Source organism: Anas acuta, chromosome 4 (genome assembly GCF_963932015.1).
Source record: "Anas acuta chromosome 4, bAnaAcu1.1, whole genome shotgun sequence".
Taxonomy (NCBI): Eukaryota; Metazoa; Chordata; class Aves; order Anseriformes; family Anatidae; genus Anas; species Anas acuta.
The window spans coordinates 11,670,476-11,693,149 of record NC_088982.1 but is presented as its reverse complement, the minus strand read 5'-3'; the positions used below and the strand labels follow the sequence as shown (position 1 = coordinate 11,693,149).

The 22,674-nt window shown below is 40.9% G+C and overlaps 1 protein-coding gene across 14 annotated transcripts in view; it reads left to right on the top strand.

Annotated features, from left to right (window-relative positions):
- Positions 1–22,674, top strand: part of SORCS2 (sortilin related VPS10 domain containing receptor 2) — a 595,072-nt gene that overhangs the window by 179,529 nt on the left and 392,869 nt on the right. The window contains exon 1 of one of the 14 annotated variants that reach the window (XM_068679840.1): positions 2,430–2,562. The exons of the other annotated variants lie outside the window; for them this stretch is intronic. The gene's annotated coding sequence lies outside the window, so the exon portion shown is untranslated. Of the gene's footprint in view, positions 1–2,429; positions 2,563–22,674 lie in introns of those variants that run through there. 14 annotated transcript variants of the gene reach the window in all.

Below are 22,674 nucleotides of genomic sequence, written 5' to 3'. Positions count from 1 at the left end.
GTACGGAGGGCAGTTCTACTCCCAGTGCTGGTTATTTAATAGAATAGTTCATCTTGAAGGGACCTACAAAGTCCAAGTCCAAGTGCCTGTCCACTTCAGGGCTAATGAAAAGAGAAGGCATATTAATGAGGGCATTCTCAAAGGCCTTTTGAACACTGCCAGGCATGGAGCATGCACCACCTCCTTAGGAAGCCTGTTCCAGTGTTTGACCACCCTCACAGTAAAGAAATGTTTTTTACTCTCCAGTCCAGACCTCCCCTGGCTCAGCTTGTTGCTGTTGCCTCCTGTTCTGTCATAAGGTGCCAGGGGGCAGAGACTGGCATCTCCCTTCCTAGGAAGTCATGGAGAGCAGTGGGTTCTCCTCCAAGCCGCCTTTTCTCCAGACCAGACAGCCCAAGCATCCTCCCTTCCCACACTTTTGCCAGCTTTGTTGCCCTCCTCTGGATGCTTTCATGGACCTCAACATCCTTTTTGCATTGTGGAGCCCAGAGCTGCACACAATAGTCAAGGTGAGACTTCACCAGCACTGAACACAGTGGAAGAACAGCCACACCTCTTAAATGAGTTCAAATTCCTCTGCATTTATTTTATGAAGCCTAGTGGGCTACTCTGAAATATTATATGATTCATTGCTGTATCTGTAATTGCTTCTGTCCCTTTATTTTTATGCAGATGTTCAATTGCATACTCAGAGAAGATAGCAGGCTTTCAAGCCAGCTTGTCTGAGCTAATAGAACCTCAGAAAAGGTGTTTTTCTTAAAGAAACACAGCTAAAGAGCTGTGAATACTAAGATTTACACTGAATATCTCCCCCCCAAAAAAACAAAAACAAAAACAATAACAACAACAAAAACCACGCACACACACGCACAAATACCTGTTTTATTATGGAAGCTTCCCAGTACTGTTTTAAGTGACCTTACTGAGAGCACCATCCAAAAAACCTGCACACAGAAGCAAATTGTTAACTAGATCAGTAGACTGAATTGCTTATGAACTACTCCACTCTCAGCAGTCATGGATTCCTCTGGTAGATATATCGATGACCAACACTAATTCCTCAAGCTGTTTATGCTTCATGTTGTCAGAAGACCAATCTAATGCTTTTTCTCTCCTTTCAGCAGGCTGAGAGAATACTAAACTACATTTCTCTTTCCAGGCTAGTAGTGCACTAAAAAACATGTATTCAGGTAGTTTCAGGTACTGTCCTAGGGTGTGGACTCACCCCCAGCAGTACCTAGTGATGACTTGCACAAGTTTTCTTTAGCCAGTCTTTATCTATGTCCACCTGGCATCAAGAATTGGTAGAAACAGCAGTCTCAGATGGAGAGTTTTAGTCAAAAAACCCCTCTTCCAGCATCGTTGCAACAATATCCTTAGGGACATGACTTGATTACACTAGTAATATTATAATCTACTATTACATAGCATAATCTAAACTACCAATGAGCAATTGATCGCTTGGTAAGAATATTAAAAATGTCTGAGAAGGAAAGAGGACCCCTTTGGTGGGAGTTTCCTTGTATTCAGATTTGGTGAAAACACCTTAACCATTTTCCAGTAGCAAATTTGTTCTGTTAATACGCTAGGAATTCTTATGATGCTCTCATCAATGGATGATCTTATTTTGGTACAGCAAAAATTTATTTTTAAAAATTGTTATATGTACAGCAAGCAGAAACTTCTTATTCCGCTGGAACCAAGTTTCTCCTCTCCATTGCAGAGGCCGGTGATGAGTGGTCACTATTCTTTAACTCTTGGAAAAAGTAAAGGAAGAAAAATCTCCATTCATTGCTAGCTGAGGAGGTTTTACATATGTATACTTCAGGGCTTTTTTATTTTTATTGCCCTTGATGTCTCCCTGTCTAGTAACAGTTTTTTTGGGGCAACTTTTCCTGGAGGCTGCTCTATTAGTTGTGGCTGGTTACCCTTTGCACCAGCCACTTCGTGCCTTGATGCTGCAGCTCGGTCTCCAGTGTCCTGACTTCACATCCTCTCTAAATGTCAGCTAGTTGGGGACTTGCCTTGTAAGTGATCTTTCTCATCTGGTCCTCAGGATACCACTGAATAGCTTGCACGTGGACCTCTTCCAGCGTGTTTATCCACATCCCTAGCAGTTAGTCCTTAACTTGTTACAGCTGCTGTGAAGTAGTTGCCCTGAGGCAGAGTGAGAGCTGGTATCTTTAAGAAAAGCCCGGTTTCTGCTTCTGCTTTATGACTCTGCATACAGCTTGGCCTGTAGCTTTGTGCAGTGGGTTTGCACTGTCCACCAGTGCACTGGGGCTCCCTTGCTGATTTTTCACAGATGATCTCTTATGTCGTGCATCTGGGCACGCAGCTCTGTCTGGGCTGCCCTCGCTAGAGCTGGCACAGCTGGCTTCACTTCCCTTGAGCTCTCTCTTAAGACAACTGGCACGAGCAGGAGGAAAACTGCATGGAAGTGTTTGCAGTGCATATAAATAGGCATCCAGAATACTCCTCCTGCCTGCCTGCTGGCTTGCCGTGCTTTTCAGTGTTTCTGAAAGATGGTCTTGCCTGAATCCTTCCCTGCTTGGGAGTGCTGTAAGTCTGAATCACCATCTCTCCCTGAGTAAACCACTTGCAATTGCTGATAATTCTGATAGGTGCAATGCAGCTTTCCCTTTACTCCTTTCATATCCAGAAAATAACAACTCTAAAATTCAAATACAGAGATGCTTGGTTTGAGCAACACGATTGATAAACTTCATCTCAAGTGGAAAGTGGAAATGCTTTTTTTTTTTTTAACCATCTGAAACTGCTGTCAGAACTTGTAATTATTATTTTCAAATATCAGAGTTTTGGAGCATAAGAAAATTGTAGTTTCAACATATAGAGGTAGGATGCAACTACTTTTTCGCCGTTCTTGTTATCCAGCTTCAATGCTAAGATATAGACCCACTTTTTTTTTTTCTTTTTTGTTTTGGCTATGGGTAGGTATGTGTTTTTTGGGGGGACAAATGCAGCCAGCTTGCTCTTTCATTTCACCCAGAAGTGACATAGCAAATTGCACTGACAAGCAGGCAATATGATATGCAAGAAGTGAAGAATTTCAGGTTGTAAAAAGGAAGACGACTGATTTCTAAGAAATGTTGCTGTTTACTTGAAAATGTTGTTTGTGCTTTGTGTTGCTAAGGTCAAAAGGAAAAGAGCCAAATCAGCTTGGGGCTCTTATTAGTATGGCTCTGTGGCAGAGCATCAATATTTACCCCTTAAATGAAGTAATCACAACCAAGTTGCATCCTTATTATATTAGACACGTATAACTGTACAGCCTTGGAAACTTGCTCTTTAGAAAACCGGATTTAGCAGATGAGTGAAATAACAAGCCAGGAAAGGCGAGGACAAATCAGGGTGGTGGTGGTAATTGCATCATTAGCAGTAATCGCAATTGCCCAGGCATTAGGAAAGCATCCTTGTGGCAGGCAGTTGAGATGCATAAAGTGGTTTTGTAATGACAGAGAACACCTTTTGCACTCCTAAAAATGAGCTAGCCAAGATGTAGCAGTCTGGGAAAATGGCACCATATGCTTGTGGGTTGTACTGAACTCTGCTACGGAAAACCTGAAAGCCGGACAGGTTTCTAAGCCTCTTCAAAGGCAGAGTAGGTGTCTGAAGGTAACACCATCACTGTAATGTTCTGCCAGGCACCATCCTACTGTGGCTGGGAGCCAAGCCTGAGTAAGCTCCTGGCCCTATATCCCTGCCCATAACTGTGTTCCCTGCTGCTTAAGGACCCAGCTTGCCTGCAGATCCTGCCAGCATCTCCTCTCTGCTACGGGGGCAGAGGCTTCCCCTCATGCTGGAGAGGAGCAGGGGGCTGCAGCCAGCCTCATTACTGCTGTTGCCTTGGCAAGCAGCATATTCTGGGATGGAAAAGCAGTGCAGGTGCTGGGGGAGGCTGTGGGTAAAGGCAGGCATCGACAGTCAGACAGCCTGGGGGGTTCCTCTGCCAGCATGGCAAAACTCTGTTTAGCCTGTGCCTCTGAGAAGCTGAAATGTAACCCAGCTCCTCTGCAGCAGCTTAGCTGGGAAAGGTTCTGCGTCCTGTCCCCATTGCTCAGCTTCAGAGAGCGGGAGGTGGTCTGGGATATGCTGCTGGCACAGGTGGCCTTGGACTTAGTTCCTCTGTTGGAGAGAGAGATGCTGTGTAGGGCTTATAATATACAGAAGTAAAAATCAGACACAAATAGGCACATGGTTTCACCAGTGCACATCTCAATGACTTTCCTCTTCTAAGCTTTAGAAATTAGCTTCTTTGTAGGATGGGCAGCAGGAACTGGTCAAGCCCCATAGCTGTCACACAAACCAAACTCCTCCAATTTAGGTATGAAAAGTTCTCTCTTTGACAGAACTAATATTTGAGTGGGTTTTAGTGCGTGCAGAGGCTGGTGACTTGAGTCTGTCATGAAGTATAGGAGCACAGGGCTGTGCTCTGAAGACCCTGATCATTTACAGATTGAAAGGTGCTGTTTAGCGTGTTTTGTTTTGTTTTTTTTTTTTCACCTCATCACATGTTATAAGCTCTAATTTTATTTTTGTTCATTTAAAAAACACACATTTCTTAATATTGTATTTCCTGAAGCTGTTCGGTGGTATTATGGAGCAATTGGGTAGTTAAAACACTGCTTAAGAGTGTGTAGAAATTGAAAGAATTAGTATTATTTGTTAGGCTTTATTATTTTATATACCACTGAAAGAAAAGGCAAAAGCAAAACAAAACATGACAGAGAAAGAAATTCCACTAAGGAACATAAGCTAACGTGTAAGAAATAGTGAAGTGTCTGGCTTAAGCTTTAAAAAAAAAAAAAAAAAAAAAAAAAAAGAAGAGTTAAGGCTGAAAAGTCATGTTGACAATCTGCCCTGTTGTTTATTTAGATAGTAACAAGAGTGGAGGCTGAATGTGTTGTCAACCTGGATTTTCAGCTGCAGCTCAAAATCTAAGTCAGATACTCCTATTGTTTAAGAATAAATTCAGGTTCTTATAAATTACCTTTCCTTTTAATAATGTATTGTACTTTCTATAGAAAGAAAGGAGAAGGTCTTAAAGTCATTCTTGCAAGTCAGCTCCAGCCTGACATGCTAAAACGTAGGCATAAGTGTGTCTTTCAACAGCAGGAAATGTTCACATGGAGTACAACGGGATCAGCCTGTTGGTAGAGAAGTGGTGTGAAAGCAGAGAGGTGGTAGTATTCTGCAAACTGCAAGTGATCAAAAACGAGGAATTCAGATCATTTAGAATTTGGCAAGCAGATGCTGAGTGCTTAATATACATGAGTATATATATTATACTGATAACATTTCAAATATATAGTTAGTGTAACTATAAACATATAGCGTATGTGATGTCTCTATCAGTGCTTACTTGCTGGCCTTTGAATGGCTCGAGTAGGCATGCTACATTTTTTTTTGAACTTTTCTTTCAGATGAATTGCTATGACAGAAGCAGTTAGAAATTAAAACATAATCAAGAAAAGATAAGCAGTTGTTCCAGAAAATGGTTTAATTGCAATAAAATCCTGAAAGTTAAAAATGCTAGTTAAAAATCATTGATGCCGAATTCCTTTTGATTTTGAAAGGTCACTTAAAACTTCTCTCTGATTTGCATTTTATTGATGTGGACCTGTAATACTCACAAGAGCTTTCATGAAATGGGAGGCAGAGAAAACTCTTTTTTTTTTTTTTTTTGGAAGTCTAAAGAGAACTCGCTGTTCTGTCTTGCTGTTTGGCTGAACAGTGTTTCCTGCAGATGCAGTGAGACCTCCTCCTACTGTTTCATTTCATTGTAGGCACTGAGTGTACTCAGCGTCTACGCAGCGGATGAAAATCTCTAACCCTTTGAATGAAAAGTGCTCAAAATCATCGCTGTACAAAACAGCCAACACACATCGTTCACTCATCTCGTCCCAAGTGGCCGTGATCAAACCCCTTTCCCCAGGAGGGACAGCATTTCCTATAGTGCTCCAGGGCTTTCCGTGTAAGCTGTGAAAGAAGATGCTGTGATAGGAAATCTTTAACTCGAGTTCCTCTCTAGTCCTCATTGACTGGAGTCAAGGTTATTGGCATCCACTGCCTTTGAGATGGAAAATAGATCTCATGATCTAGAACTCAAAGAAAATGTTCCTTCAAATTCCCTAGAGAGCACTAGTCTCTATTTTTAATTGGGAGACAAAGTTTAAAAATGGATTTTATTAGGCCTCCTGTTCCATGCAGTAAAAGAGGAATTTGCACAGCACCAGCATTGTGTTCTGGTAGCATTGAAATAAATGCTCGAAATGGGCTTGAAGTAGGAGATGCATTTTATGTGCTTTAAACATCTCTTAAGAAAATGTTGCTGACATGATCTGAGTTTTTTTTTTTTTTTGTCTTAATGTACACATGCCTCTAAAGAAAGAACAGGCTATTAAAAAGAAATAAAAATCTACTAGATAAATCACTGTGAGAGCTATTACCTGTTGCTTGTTTCTTCCAATTTTTATTTAAAGCCATAGAGCTTTCCTATTCTGAGTGTGTCTTGGGAAATTGCCATGCAGTTCAGAGTAATTTCAGAATGCGTGGAGTTTAAATTCACTCTCTGCTCAAGCATATCTTCTGACAAACAATGCTAATATGTTTCATTGGTAGAGAAACGTCAGAAACATCGCCTTTTCTATTGAACTTAGCGTCCCTGTGTGATGCTATAAACAGTGATATCCACAATTCTCTTGTGGCACTAAGTTGTCTCAAATCAGGTCTGTTTTCCCCTTAGCCCTCAACCCACTCGCAACTTATGCTTTATAGCCCTGGAGATCTGCACGGCTGGTGTGAGCTGGGTTCAGGCAGGCTGTGCGGCGACCACAGCCCTGCTCTGATTTATTTTTATGTAGAAGACACATGCCTCTTGAGGGTTTTTGTGGGGAAGGAAGTTCAGCTGCTGGAAAATGCAGGATAGTCGTGTCAGGGACAAACCCAAGTAGGTTTGTCATCCTGCAGCTTTTATTTGCAGAGGAAAGTACTGTGTTGTGGTTTTGGTTAGTCTGGGTCTGGGCTGGAAGTTTGGCTTGAACTTTTCAGAGCCCCTGTTGTGAATCCTGCTAAGACTTGCTTTTTTTCCCCCTCTAATTTTCCATTTAAATTCATTCTCAGTGAATTCTTAAACTTGGAGCTTGCAGTGCTTCTGGCAGACTTGTTACATGGGTGGTGAACTTTCAGCTGTGAAATTCTGAATGAAGGGTGTAGCAGGGACACAACAAACTGAGCTAATTTCCCCTTATTTTTCTCCTCCTCCTGGAGAAAAAAAAAAGCATGAAAGGCTTTTCTTTCAGCATCTCCACTGGCAGTTGTTTGGATTCTCCATTGCCCTCTGCACCCCGCGACACAGACTGAGCATTCAGGACTGATTTTACATTAACAGGAAATATCTGTGTTTCAGAGGGGAGGAGAATCCCAAATTTCCTTAAATTCCTTAGCAGCTCTGAGTAATCTGAGCCATCATTCATCCCATGTAGATCCGATAGCTGAACCATGTATCAGAGAAACACAGTTAAATGTAATAAAGGGTGGGTTTGAATCATAGTTTGGCCTGAACGTAACCCTGAATTAAATGTCTTATATTAATATTTACAATTGATATTAATCATTGCAATTAGTAATAGCACTAATCAGAAGCAAAATAGTAACCTTATTAAAATTCTCATTTCAGTAATGTAACATGACTCAGATGTTTGAAGTAAAATGGGATGCAAATTCCTTACATATGAAAAATGATTTTTAGGAGGTTTTTTTTTTTTTTTGAACCTCCTTATAGCTTATAGCTTGATTTCTAACTAAGGTTTACAGCTACTTCTAGTGAAATGCAGAATCCAGTTAAATGGAGATCAGAGGAATGGAAAATCTAGTCTTGTGGCAGACTCCTGCTGGAGCAGGCTTGGTTATCATTTATCTCTGGGGTTATGTGTCTTGCAATTTAAATATCATGTTGCATAAACTGGAATCATTAGGGATTAAGGATATTTATGGTAACCATAAAATGTGTGATGATACTATCAGGTGTAATATTCATAGCGTCGCATGTGGTAAATATATAGTGATCAAAATACTGAATTTTCAGGTACTTCCCCCTACTTTTCTAATCAAAACAGTGCTATAAAATAGAGACACTTAATTTCCTACTGCTGATACGATCTTTCTGCTAACTCCACCAGTAAAAGAGTACAAATACTTCTCACCGCAACTTAGCCAAGAAACACACATTTAAAAGCAGGTTCTGAGCAGTTTCTATAACATTCTGTATTCTCCTGCCAGAAATTTTCTCTTCTGCTCCTGATTATGTTCAAGTTGCAATCATGTAAACCATAATGATAATGAAAGATATTCGGTATTCTAGGAAAACATTATAAGCAGGAGAGTAGAAAATAGTTCCAGTGCTTTCTTGGGCTTTGTAAGGCTAACAACGTGACCCGTCTCATGACTGAAATATTTGCAAAAACACTTTGTCTCAAAAAGCCTTTCCCAGCTTTTCATCTTAGGAGAGTCTCTCCATCTTCTTTTTTCTCTCCATTTCAGGCTGCCTTAATTGCTACAAGTCCTAGCACAAAAGTCTCATCTGAATGCATCATGCACAATCTTCCTGGCTGTAGCAGAAATGTCTGCCTGTTTCTTTTTTTTTCTTTTCCATTTTTGTTTTCTGTTTGTTTTAAAGCCCTATTGCAGTCAAAGAAACTACACAGCTTCTGTCTGTTAGCTGTAAACCTGTCTTTTCAAAACATAAAACCATATTTTTTTGTGGCTGAGAATACTGCAGTTGCCTTATCCTGTAAACTGCATTTGGTGAGTGTGGAAAAGTACAACCACAAAATTCTAGGTAAACTGCCAATTTTGCCATTGGTTCTTTGCTGTTAGAAATCTCCATTACCACTTGGGTTTGGAGAAATTTCCCATCCAGCTCCCTGTTTTGGTGTTTACAGCTTTTTGGTGTCCTCAGTTTTATAGGATTATTATTATTATTATTATTATTATTATTATTATTATTATTATTATTATTATTATTCCCCCCCCCCCCCCCCCCCGCCCCAGAAATGATGCGCTCTCTTTGGCTATTCAAAACCTGCTGAACACTGTTTTTCCATCTCAGCACTAGGCACAACCTTGATATTACTCTTTCAGAGGTGTGCTTCATTTTGCTCCAGCAGTTAACAAACAGGCATAACTAATCATGGAACGAGAAGGAAATGTGTTCTCAGTCTTTGGGGGTGTGCAGCTTCTAACTTATTTTTTCCAGCCAGATCCATACAGGTAGAGGCATTTTCCTCCGAGAACATTAATGATGTCCCTCATCCTCCATGTGGATTTACAGATTCATTTGCTTCTCTGGGCCCATGGAGACCACTGACATGAGCTGCTTTTCCATGGGTACCTATTTCATGGTGTTTCTGGTTGGCTTGGTTTTCAGCTGTAGAGGTTGCTCTGTCTGGAAGCACATCTTTTGACTAAGCAAGGACTGAGCAATTCAATTATTTCCATCCATCCAATTTTGGGTAGACCTGTGCAGTGCCAGGAGTTGAACTTGATGATCCTTATGGGTCCCTTCCAACTTGAGATATTCTATGATTCATGTGAAATGAACTTCCTCTTTCCTTGTCTCCATGTCTCCTCAGCTCATGGGACAGGCAGAAGGGCTTTATGGCCCTGCAGTATTGTTAGATATGCTGCGTGTATGTTACATATAGGTTATCTGGACTTGTAAGTTCTTTGGGGCCTGCAACTTTGGCTGGGTCTGTGTTTGTGCACTGTCTAGTGCAGTGGGGCATGACCTTTAAATGGAGACTGAATGTGGGGCATAATCATGAAAGCCAATGGTTTGTCAAAATTTAGGGACAACTTAAAGCCAAACACACACAGAAAAAAACAAACCAACCAAACAAAAAACAAACCAAACCAGGTCTCTCTTCACCTATCTTTAGAAGGCTCACTGTCTTCTCATAAAATCTTTGTATTTAAATAGCTCCAGATAAATCAAAAGAGCAATTACAGAGGAGACTCGTGGCTCCATAGTACTCCCCAGACTAACCATCTTGACTGTCCTCCCTGCCTTTCCCATTTGTTTTCACATGCTTTCGCAGTACTTTAATCTTTCCCCATCAATTTGAAAATCAGTTATTTCTTTTTTCCCCCCCTTCAGAACACTTCTGAACTCCCAACCCATTGTTATGGGCCCATCATTGTTTTCTTGGCTTCAGAACAATTTTCCTTACCCTTGATTGGACTTTCATCACTAACAGGAAATTTGATTGACAGGGGAAATTGTAATCATTTTCTTGCCTCTCTTGCCAGTCGTTTGGAAGAGAAATTTCCAACCCATTGGGCAAGGCTGCTATCTGTGGGAACCTCATAGTGTGCTTCCATATAAATTTAGTCTCATTACTGCAAGCTTTCATTTCCCGATAGCTCCTGCAAGTCGTTCCTTCACAGAAGATGTTTTGGTACCTTAGATTTTATTTACATCTGGATATTGTGCCTGCAGACTTAGCGAAGTAAGATGCTGACTGATTAAAGTAGTCTTTTTGTATTCCAACTGAAGAATTCACCATCTGGGATCTGTAATTAGAATTCTCACTAATTAGATATAATAAATCAGCATAATGCCAACAGTTTGAGGAAAATTTATTAAAAATATGATGTAATATATGGCTGATTATTTTTTTTTTTATTGCTTAACTGCAAGTAAAATGTTCCTCTCATGTCCTGAGCATCCACGGTTTCCTACCCCATAGGTTAAAATTCTTTTCAGTCATTCATGACAGTACTTTGGTTGCTATAGTGATATCAATTTCCTGTCTCAAATTATTGTACTTCAGAGGTACATGAGGCCTTTTAATCTTTTTTTTTTTTTTTTCTTTCCAATTCAGTCTTTGATTTTACAGAGGCTCTTACTCAAGGACTGGAATTCCTAAATTCCTATATTGCCAGTTTATTTGTTCCATTATCTGATGGAAAACAGAATAAATATATACCTTTCCCCACAGGATTAATGAAGATTCCTGCTGTTTTACTGTTACCCTTCCTGAACATTGCTCCATATCAAAGCCTTACAAAAGTTGTTTGATTTTGTTACATGTCACTTTGCTAGAGAAGCACAGCCTGATCGTCTCGGCCAGATCAAGAGCAGCTGCACCCAACCAAGTGAAATAAACATACCTATGAAGAGCAGCTTGTCAGTCATGACAGATGTTAGGTTGGGTGAGATGCTATTCAAACCCAGTACCAGAAGTCCAGTTGGGTCACACCTCTATAACACAACTGAATGAGGATTCAGCCCGGCTGAGACAGTCGGCTGTTTCTGTGATGTATGCAATAGGCAGAGATCACAGCACAGTATTCCTTTTGTTTTTCTGTGCATCACAAAGTTCGTGTGGTATTTGAATTTGCTGTGTGTATCAGGATCTTCTTGCGGGGTTGTCACCATGCTGGGCTTCATGAGGCTCATAAGAAAGATGTAGAGGGACTTTTTACCAGGGCCTGTGATGACAGGACAATGGTTTTAATCTAAGAGTAAATTTAGATCAAACATTAGGAAGCAATTGTTTACTCAGAGGATGGTGAGGCACTGGAACAGGTTGCCCAGAGAAGCTGTGGATGCCCCATCCCTGGAGGTGTTCAAGGCCAGGTTGGATGGGGCTCTGGGCAACCTGATCTGGCAGGTGGCATCCCTGCCTATGGCAGAGGAGCTGGAACTAGATGATATTTAAGGTCCCTTCTAACCTAAACCATTCTATGATACTTTGAGGGCAGCTCTGATCAGAGATATGCATGCATTTGGCCTGTTAGCCTTCTGAAGGAATACTACAGTTGATTTATGCCTTCTAATTCACTCTTTATTTTGTTCTCCTTCACGTTGGTGCTCTATGTTATTGGCACTCTAACTTTGATCGTCAGAATATGTGGAGCTTCGCACATGTTTTGTGACATGTGCAGCCATAAGCTGAACTAGCCTGAGTTCAAAGGTCCCTGTTGCTAATTGCTTTTCTGTTCAGGATGCATTCATACAGGTAAATGATACTGTTTCTCATTCACATCACACCCTGAAAACTCTGTGGATTCAGATGGACTGATGGAGTTTCTACGCAGTAAAAAAATAAGATAAGGTTACTGAATAAGGTAAAAACAAAACCTAATAAGTTAAAAAGAAAATAATTGTAAGTGGTCTTACTGAATTCTCAAATGGGGTAAAACTACGTGAGGGAAGGGGCATATAGAAAACATTCAAGGAAGTCAGGAAAAGAAATGGATCCACGTGGCTGGAAAAAGCAATGAGTTTGTATTCTAGTCTGTGATGCATGCTAAAACTAAAGGAGAATGGGAACTGAAAAAGACAGATTTGCATGGATCCTGAGATAAATTCATATCCTGTGGAATGATACCAGAATTAAGCACAGTGGCAATAGTGTTTGTGTAACTCTGAAAGAACATACGATATGTTCTTCTTTATTAATGTCTTTATCATCTATATTATATCTTACCCAATTTTCTTTCTAATTTAGGCTGTCTTTTGATTCCCCCCCCCCCTTCCCTTTGAGTCTAGCATGGTGGATTTTATGTTGTTTGTTCAGCAACATAGCAACATTCTTGCTTTTCTGAATTCTGTCCCACATGTGTTTAGCATCATTTTCCTTTCCACTTTCACTTGTTGGCTGCTTGTTTAGCTTTCCTTCCCAGGCCACCAATTCAGCCGTATTTTGTTGCGGGGAAAAAATTCTTTCTGTGATATAAGTAATTAAGTCTCCCATGCTAAAATTGTATTCTCCAGGATACTTTGGATTTGATCTAGTCTCATTCCCATTAAATCCGTATGTGTTGTCATGGATTGTCAATAGAAAAAAAGTCTTTTTATGCTCCTGTTCCAGACAATGAAAGTTGCTAGGGATGAAGTGGTTGGCAGCAGTTGGGTCCCATAGCAGTACCTGCAGCACACCATCAGCAGCTACGTGCTTTACCTGCCAGAATCTTACCCTATGGTGTTGTCCTCTTTATTTATACTACTGTTCTCAGGTAGCAGATCCTTGCTTCACTCTGTTTTTAGCTGACTGCGTGTGGGCATGAAACCCATGCAAGGATTGCTCTGCTGTGGTTGTAATAGCAGAAAATAGATGTATTTTCATCTCTCACTTGATTCTTCAGATCTTTTCAAACAGAAGTGAACTGCGATTGTGCAGGGTGAAAAGGGTCTTGTGCTTTTTAACTTCTATATGATGACACAAGGGACAACTGCATTTCTTTCTTCTTCTTCTGTTATTTTTATTGAAGCTGGGAATTTAAGGCTTGTCTAGCTCAGGGGAATCCACAGGATTTATCTTGTTTTCTTTCTATTTTACTTGACTTCATAGCAATGATTGGTTTAGAAGTATTTTTTTTATCCCTTGAACATTTGTTGAATTCTGGTGCTTTGTTTCCATCTCAGCTGCCAGTAAATGCTTCAGCCACATCTCAGAACCCTGAAGAGTATTGCAGAGTAAGCTATGACAAACTGGTAAACCAGTGTCTGAATATTTTAAAACTTTGGCTTGCTTGCTTTTTAACTTTCATGTGGATATAACAAACCTAGTTAAAAAATAATGCAAAATGAAGGATTTCCTAGCTGCAGGCAAGGTAACAAGTCAGGTCCAAGGTCAGCCCAGGAGATCCAAGCAACAGTTCAGGAACATCAGAGATGAAGAATGGGAACAAGAAGACCTGTGACTCAGGCTAGGAGCATGTGCCTGAGCTGAAATTGAGGTCCCAGTGTTATGGACTGAGTGTGTGGGCTGGGTACAAGGTGAGGCTGCCCAGGGCAGATAAAACTTACTGGTGCTCTCAGGACTCTGAAAAATTCCCTTTTCTAAAAGTTTTTACTGGGAAGATCTTATGGCCAAAGTGATTATGACAAGTTAGAAGTGAAGGGTAGAGCTAAAGGATAAGTGATGCTGACTGTGGTAAGAATGAGCATGAAGAACATGGAGTAAGTGAATGCTGGTGTTCAGACTGAGCAATTAGCAGGAAAATGTTGAGGAGATGATATCATTGCAACAGTGGGCTGGACGAAGAAATGGATAATGACCTATGATTCAAATTCATGCCCTCTTTGTACATTAGAGGAGACTGGTAAGGGAGAGAGGAAAGAATATGTCTCAGAACAGCTAATAAAAGATGATAATTGTAACTGAATTATTCCAAAAATAATCAATAGACTTACATCACACTTGCCTAGAAAGCCTGGCATTCCAAAATCTGGTCCTTTACTTTGTGCTTTTGATCTGTTAAAGTAACTGCAGGTGATATTCAGTTCATATTCATGTCAAAATACCCATTTTCTGTCACAGATCAAGTACTTAAAATAATAACTGATTGCACCTGTATCTTTTATGGAAATGACAATAGCAGGAAAAGGAGATGACAGTGAAGAACCAAGGTCAAAAATCAGGTTCTTATACTATCTGACTAATAATAAAAATATTTCGTTTCCTGAGTCATTTGTTTTCCAAGTAGAATACTCTTTTGGTAGGGTTATTTTTTACACAATGCAATTGGCCTTCTGCCAACAGATGAGAGCTCCAGATTGATACTAATGAAAGAAATATTAATGCACCGTAGCATGTCAATTATCTTGAAAAGGTCTCCAGCAACCATTTATCACTTAAATTTCACGTCTTATAGCCAAGGACCAAATTGTGTTACATGTTAGAATAGTTCTGCCAAATTTGATCCATCATTAACTTTCATTTGTTGATAATTTGAACGTGAATTTTTATTTAAGTTGTGCGTCTTTGTCAACCTGATGGAAAGGTCCTGGACTGTTGTATTGTGATAAATGAGTGGTGCTGCTTCCTTGTTGAGACACAACTGTGTTCTGAAAAGCATTAAAGGATATGTTCCCCAGGAAAAATCTGAGACCAGGGACTTTGTTTCATTAAAAAAAAAAAACACACCACCAACAAGAAAAGGTCTTTTGTGACCCAAATTTGATTCTGTATTGCCAAATGATGCATAAAAACTACTTAGTTGGTTTTTGTTTGTTAGTTTTTCCACCTCGTTGGTATGGTGGTTTTCAGTGGTAGGGCAACCATGCTTCCAAGAAAAACAGAGATGGTTATAAAGAGGAAAGGTTACAGTAAATTGTATTTATATGCTAGACAGATGGGTTTTTGTGGGTTAGATGACATATGTCAGGTGCGAGAAGGCAAACAAATCGCTTGTAGAGAATGTGATGCAGTCACAAGTATCAACACTAAGGAATATTAATGATCATTACTTCAGATTTCAGATAAAGGCAACCCCCCAGAGAGGTTGGACCATGGAGGATCAACTCAGAAGCAAACCCAATCACGAGACTGGGGAAATCTTTTGGCTAAAGGAGTTGGTTGGACTTTGGAGTGCGGAATGTGATGGCTGTTCCTACTGACTAGTGAGGGGTAACACATGTAGGCTGTGGAAGTACATATATTTCTAGGTAAAGCTGGACCACCACAAACCTCTTCAACTTCTTTTCCCTGTGCAAGGCATACCTTTTTTTTTCTTGCCTTTAAAAACAAACAAACAAAAAAAAAACCACAGCAGCTTATACAGGTATTATCTTTTAAAATTCTAAAATAAAATCCTTTGTGACATGCAGAATTTTGGCCCGAGAAGGCTGTAGGAAGGCTCATACCTAGCAGGCTTCAATCACAGTGTCATATACTTCTGCAGTGTGCTCAGGTAGTGTCTTCAGGACTGCGGTATAAGAAGCCAGTGTTGAATAAACAGAATAGGAATAAAATGAAATGTACTTAAGCAGCCAGCAGATAATTTAAGTAGCTCAGGTGACACCCTCAGTTAATATTAATTAAAACCAGTGCAGAAGAGATGACAAAGGGTAAACACTGCTTGTAGCTGTATGAAGTGCCTTGGAAATGGAAGTGAAGCCTTGGTTTTGGGAAGACCTGCATTTGTTTTCTTTTGGACTATTTTAAGCTATGTCTGGTCAGCATTCTCACCCATGCTTAAATGGACAGTGCAAATGAATTTGTCATGCAAAGCTCAGAATTGCTGTGTACATTGTATTTCTTCCTGTATTTGATTTAATTTATTCTTCCAAAGACCCGTAGCAATGAAAAGCCCCATATGGCCTTACGTATCCTTTCTCATCTTTGGGTAGAGAAGTTAGACCTTTGCATTATAAGGTAAGAGATCATGGTCGTAGTCATTTCTCCATTATCCAGGGCATTGGGCGGTTGGCACAAGCTTTTGGTAATGCACCTAATACAGGATGTGCTTGGAGTGCAATTTAAAGACCTCGAGTCATTGTGCTGAGCTCCCCAGGTTCCTGGAAAGGCTAATTAGCTCCGGTTGTGAACATAAAACACCTCTGCTCCGCTTCTAGATAAAACCTGGGCAAGAAGCGGCAAAAAATGAGCTGTTGCTGCAACCTGAGCTCATAAACCTTAGTGTGCTCAGCAAAGAGCTATATCCGTAACCCTGTGCAATTAATTGGCAGCTTGAATAACTGGACCACATCTGGGTATAAACGACAGCGTTGCCAGCATTTTGCTCCACTGTCGTACTCTCCCTGCCTTGTGATGGCCCGTAGTTGTCGCTGTCTTTCTGAACTGTGCTCACCCTTCTGCAATGGCTCTTGTGCTTAGGGTTTTCTCTTGCCACCGTGTTTCCAGTCTTGGTGTCTGGCTAAGGCCCTCCTTGCTCTGGGTGCCAAGTGGAGAGTTGTGCTTTGCCAAGTGGAGAGTTGTGCTTCTCAAGGACCGCAGTAAACTAAAACCCGCATGTTTGTGTGGTTTTGTGATGGTACCTCTTCAGTGACCCACGGTACTTCAGGAGGGGAGTTCTTTTAAAAGAGCTCCATTGCTTTTAGAACAGGGGGGCAGAGATATTATGGAAAGCTGCTTTTAGAGAGACTGCTGCTGAGATGGAGACTCAGTTATGGTGCTGTCACAAATGCAAAATGTCAAGTCGCCCACGCTACCTGGTATAAACATTCATGGACACTTAATGCATCTGTTCCTAATTTTATGTAGCTTTAAAAGCACTGTGATTCATTAGTGGTACATGAAGAACACCACTGCAAGTAATATCTCAATTTGCTTGTTCTGCTGCAAGTAATATCTCAATTTGCTTGTTTTGCAGCAAGTTGAGTAATGCTCTCTGACAATGGACATGTGAGCATCTCTTTTATATCTAATGGTAGTATAAAGATTTCTGATATGTGCTTCTAATTAAAAAAAAAAAAAAGCAAAACCTTTCAAGGTTTCAGAATACTTTTTAAATTATTATTATTTTCTGGGCTGTATCTAAATGATTCTAGATCTTACTGTTTTTATTTGTTTTATACATGTTTTGTGCATCATTTTGTATCTTTTGATATTTAAAGTCTGTATTACTTTTTAATTTTACTATCTCGTCTTCTTAATCACCACTAGAATTTACATACGTGCTTCATGTTTGTCAGATAAACGAACATGAATCATTTTAAAGAAGTTAAAAATCTTTTCTGTCACCTTTTTTTGCAAGAATTAAAATGTAAACATCAGACATTGTGTGTGGCAGGGCCCTGTAATAGTGTACAGCTCATGGCACTCTTTTTGTATGGTATAGAGAATGGAAATGCTCATTTAGCTCAGTATGGCTTTGAAACGGGGAATTTGAGTCTAGTAGTTGCTGCTTAAGGGGGAATTTTATGATTTTTTTTTTCTAATGATGATGTATGTGTTTCATTTAGAGTAACTTTGGAAGGTTTTGGTGAAGCCTGCTTACTTATTAGCAAAAACTACATGATGCTAATATGAAAAATTCAATAGTAGAGTAAGATAATATTAATATACTGATTATCCTTCCACCAGTTTGACTGACAAGACTCAGTTGCCTTCATTCTTGTTGTACCACGAAAACTAGCTGGGTACAGAAACTTCTGGTTTTGGAGGACTCTTCATGCTCAGTCCCCTTAGCCGTGAGGCTTAGGGAAAATAAATTTTGCAATGGAAGTTGGTCTTGGGGAAAGTAAGAGTTACAACAAACATCATTGCACTGAATGTGTTTGTGCCGATGTACACTGCCCTGGCTTTGTGGTGCTGTTAGGACAAATTCAACATAAGCAGAACTCTCCTAGCAATCAACCTGTGAGCTGGCAGAAACAGCGACCATTGCCTCCTGTCTGCCCTGTTGGGGTTGTGCTCCATCTCCTTACACGTACTCGTGGTCCACAAAAGTTTATCTACTCATGGAGTATTGCCATTTCTGTCTTGGGAGCTTTTTGGGAGAAAGGAAATTTAAATTCTAAGGATCTTTATCATCAGCTCATAACACCATTAAATTGCATCCAGTAACGGGGTCTCGGACTGACAGCATGCTTCAGCTCTTTCCACCACATAATCTGGGTGGCATCTGCAAAGTATCCAGGCAAACGGCCTGGATAGCATCTGCAATACTTGGCTGGATTTTTCTGACACCACATGATCCAGCCTGTGGTCTGCTCAAAACTACATCTCTGTGACTCTTCTCAATGGATGATGACTGGAGAGCAAACTCGCTTGTGTGCCTGGCCCAGCAGCACTGGTGGATTGTGGCTGGAAGGCCGTGCCAGTGCTGGGTCAGAGAAATGTGACTGCTGGAGCTGAACAGTGCTGAAGTGGCCTCTGACCGCCTTCCCATATCTGTGCATGGGGTCACCTTCCTCCACAGGCCCGAGGGAAGGCTTTTCAGTGCGGGCTCAGGCCACAGCCCCTTCTCTCCTTCATCCAGTGGCTTTTCCTGTGGGTAAGGAGCGTTTTGGCCAGCACGCTGCTGCTCTGTCCGCTCGCAAGCCTGTTGCTTCTCCCCGCTTGGTGCAAATTAGCAATGAGAGTCCGGCTGCTGGATCATTAATCCCAGACCAGGCGCCACTTCATCATCCAGCAGCCCAAGTGTGATGCGGAGCAGCGCTGTCAAATTAGCCAGGCAGCGTGGTGTGAAATCCCCGCTGGCTCCATGCCTGCTGCCGGGAGACAGATGTTACCTGAGCCACGAGAGCCATCGGAGCGACGCGGACGGGTGAAACCTGAAGCAACACACAGCTCGACAGTATGAAATTAACTTCTCAGGGTTTGTTCCTCAGATTCGAAGTGTCAGGGGGAGGTGATGCTGAAGTGGTCCTCTGGTGGTTTTAGGAGCCCCAGGGGTAGCTGTGCTGTGGTATCAACCCGCAGCCTAACTCGGCTTCAGCAGCTGTTTATGTAAAGCTAGTGGTGGAACCCTGCAAGAAAATGAGTGCTTAAATCTCCTTGACTGCTTTAGCAACCTCACTTGCTGTGAGAGATTTGCACTCGGTGAGCTCTGTAGCTCTTCCCAGCCAGCAGCTGGGCTCAGCTTGTCCTCGCTGTGGAGTTAAAGCAAGCAGTATGGGTTTGCCTAATGGAGTGCCACCCAGATGCAGCTCCATCAGATGAAACCAACTGGAAAGGAAGCACAACCAGGCACACTATTGAATGCCTTCTTTTTTTCTTTCTCAGCTTTAAATAGCTTAGGAAATGTTGCTATTACCATTTTGAGCTTGCTCCTTTTTTTTTCCCCTTTATCCGTAATGGGAAGAGACTTATCACAATGAGGTTCTCCTTCATGTTATCAACAACATTTTAAGGGCAATATTCAGAATTTTCCAGTGGTTTAGCTGTGTTCATAAAAGAGTGCTTGGAAGTATGGTTTTCTGAAGAAAAAAAAAAAAAAAGAATAGCAGAAGTGTGCATCATACTGACTTTTGTGAGAAAATCTAGTTGAAAATTGGTGTGAAATACATACAATTTATGTAATTTTGTGGTATTTTACAGTTAGCTAATAATTTGCAGCTGATCAGGATTTGAAAGTGACAATGTTTGACCAGATTATTGTTTTGCAGGCTGCTGAAGAGGTTGCTAGAAAGTCATCTCTGCAGGGTAGATATCCATAGCAGGATCTCACTGTTGCAAATGTTTTGTAAATTTTAAGACTTATTCTTTACAAAAGTAGTTTATTTTTCTAGGCTGAAACTACAATGACGCTCAGACCATTGTCTTAAGGATATGAACTCCCTTTCATGGTGCAGTGCTATTACAAAATTAGAAGCATTATGGGGAGACTTCTTCCTTTAAAATGTCCTTTTGGAGACTGACTATTGTTAGCTTTTTCTAGTGTGACCTTTAAGTACTTTGCAGTAACCAGATGTTAGAATAGTAGAATATATAAAGTAATTGGAAATTCTTTTAAAATATAATCTACATGTACGCTGCCTGGCTTGCGGACAGATGACATTTTAAATAGTATTTTTTTCAAGCCACCAATGCTTTCTTTAAAAATTAAATGATCTGGTTTAGAAAAGGAGAAGCAGCTTTAACAAGATATAGTGGCCTTTTTTTTTTTTTTTAATATACTATCTAATGGTACTTGTTCTGATGCCTCACAATGGACTATGTAGGTGATCACATTCATGTAGCTAGAGATAGTCATATAACACTGACTGAATCTATAGAGAGGGAAAGAAAAAAGAATCAGCTCAGCCAATTTTGGTTTTGTGGGAAGAATTTTATCCTAACTACATCTGCTAGTCTACTTCTTTCACACTGAAACTTTTTAAAAGCAGAAAAAGTGATGAACATACAGTCATCATTGTGGGGGTGAGAAATAGATTCTGAAATAAAACACCTTTTATAAAAAAACAAACAGCAAAAAGACTTGCCTGTGACACCTCTGATATTTACAGAAGCATGACAGAAACAACCTCAAAGCTTAGCCAGTTATATTTTAATACCATGAATAGATTTGAACTATTGGGTACTTCCAAGGAGCTGGAGGTATGGAGGAAATCATTCACAAAATGCTTGTGTGTATTACAATACAAATCTTGGTTGAGCATCAATTCAGTGGCACTCTTCTTACTGCAGTAAAAATCTGTCCTGTTTGAAGCATTGCCTCCTGCAGTAGCAATATCAGAGATAAGAAATGAACTAATAAAAAGACACTTTTGCGGTTCATTTTTTGTTTAATTTTAAATTGCAGCTGATGAATGACATTTGGTAGCCTGTGATATGGATGATATAAAAGTTGGTTTGGAGCTAATTGCTGCTGTCTAGCTTAGCAACTCAGTTGTCCTCTAGACAGTGAGCTTTAGGACTTGAGCTTTTAGGCCCTAATTCAATAAATACTTTGCATGTGGCTAAGTGCTTTGCTGAATCATGGTTTCTGTGGAAGTACAGGGCTGATTCCTGCCAGTTCCTCCCCGTTGGGCTGTTATGGAGCATTGGCTGGAGGGGATTTAGATTCTGGCAATCCCGAATGCTTGGACTGAGTTTTTTTTTTGTTGTTGAGGGATGTGTTGTGCAGCGGGGGAACTGTGTGAACTTGCCTGTCCCTTCTGTGGCACAACTAATACATTAGACTGCTTTTGTGAAAAAGAAGCCTGTGTTTCCGTGCTTCCCAAAGGTCATGATTTTGTCCCCTCTGAGCACCCTGCACAGGGTGGTATGGAAGAGTCATTTTAAGTTTATGATGAGCATTGGAGAAAGTCACCATTCAACCTCGGAACATGTTGCTCTCACAGATGAACAAGTCCATGTTTGTTGCAGGGAGCTGTGGCTACTTGCTGCAGCTGTGTTGCTTTTCCCCCCCCCTTTTTTTTTCTCCCTCCCCCCCCCCTTAGTCCCCTTTTGCTCTGAAATATTCTGGTGTCTTCTCTGTGTGTTTGTGTTCACTTTAACAATAAAAATACTTTCAGTGGCCTTTTTTTTTTTTTAAAATTTTCTGATTAGCAATGTTGATTAGGACAGTGATTCATGAAAATCTGAGCCATCAGTCTGCATTGTGCGTTTCACAACAAACCATTATTTCCTTCCTTCTTCATGGAGGGCTACTAGCCCAGACTCCTAGCACATCCACTGCAGTAGCAGGATTGATTTAACTCAGATCTCCTTCTTGGCTCAAAAATAAGTGACTCATCTCCCCTTGCTCATCCACTCAGATGTACATCCTAATAAAAATGTTTGCTTCATCATTTTGTTGCAGACAGGTCTAAGCTGCATTAAGTGAGTGTAGGGTATAGATTCAGGCGTGTCGTTGCAGCCTGATATATTTTCATGCAAGCTCATGCGCAGAGGCTAGAAGGGCTCAGCACCCCCTTGCCCTGTCCTGGTGGCTCGGCAGCCGGCTATGGCTGCTCCACCTCACACGGCAGGAGATGGGAAAGGCATTGCCTGCGGCTCTAGCCCCTGGTCACTCGGGGAAACCAGGCACCCTATCTAAAAATAGTCTCTTCTAAGTTAGCAGCTCTGCTTGTGGATGCATGGGAGAAGCCGATTGGGATAATGAGAGATTCCTGTGGCAGACAGGGAAACTGGTCTATCTGGGAGGAGACAGGCAAAAGGTGCTGATGACAGAGATGTCATGTCTTTCATTCTAGCACTACCACTCTGTGGAGTGCTGGATGTGGCATCCTTTAAGTTTGCTTACAACTGTGTATTGCCTTAAGGTCTGAGTCAAGGTCATAATTTCATCCCACTAAATGCTTTATACGCATATGCGAGAAAGCATTTGTCTGAAAGACCCTAAAGTTTTAGCAGGCCAGGGCCATGTGAGGGAAGACAAAGGATTACTGTATCCTTGCTCTGCTCATGGGGAGGTGAAGGAGGCTTCCTTAAGAGGCTGAAATTTTACAAT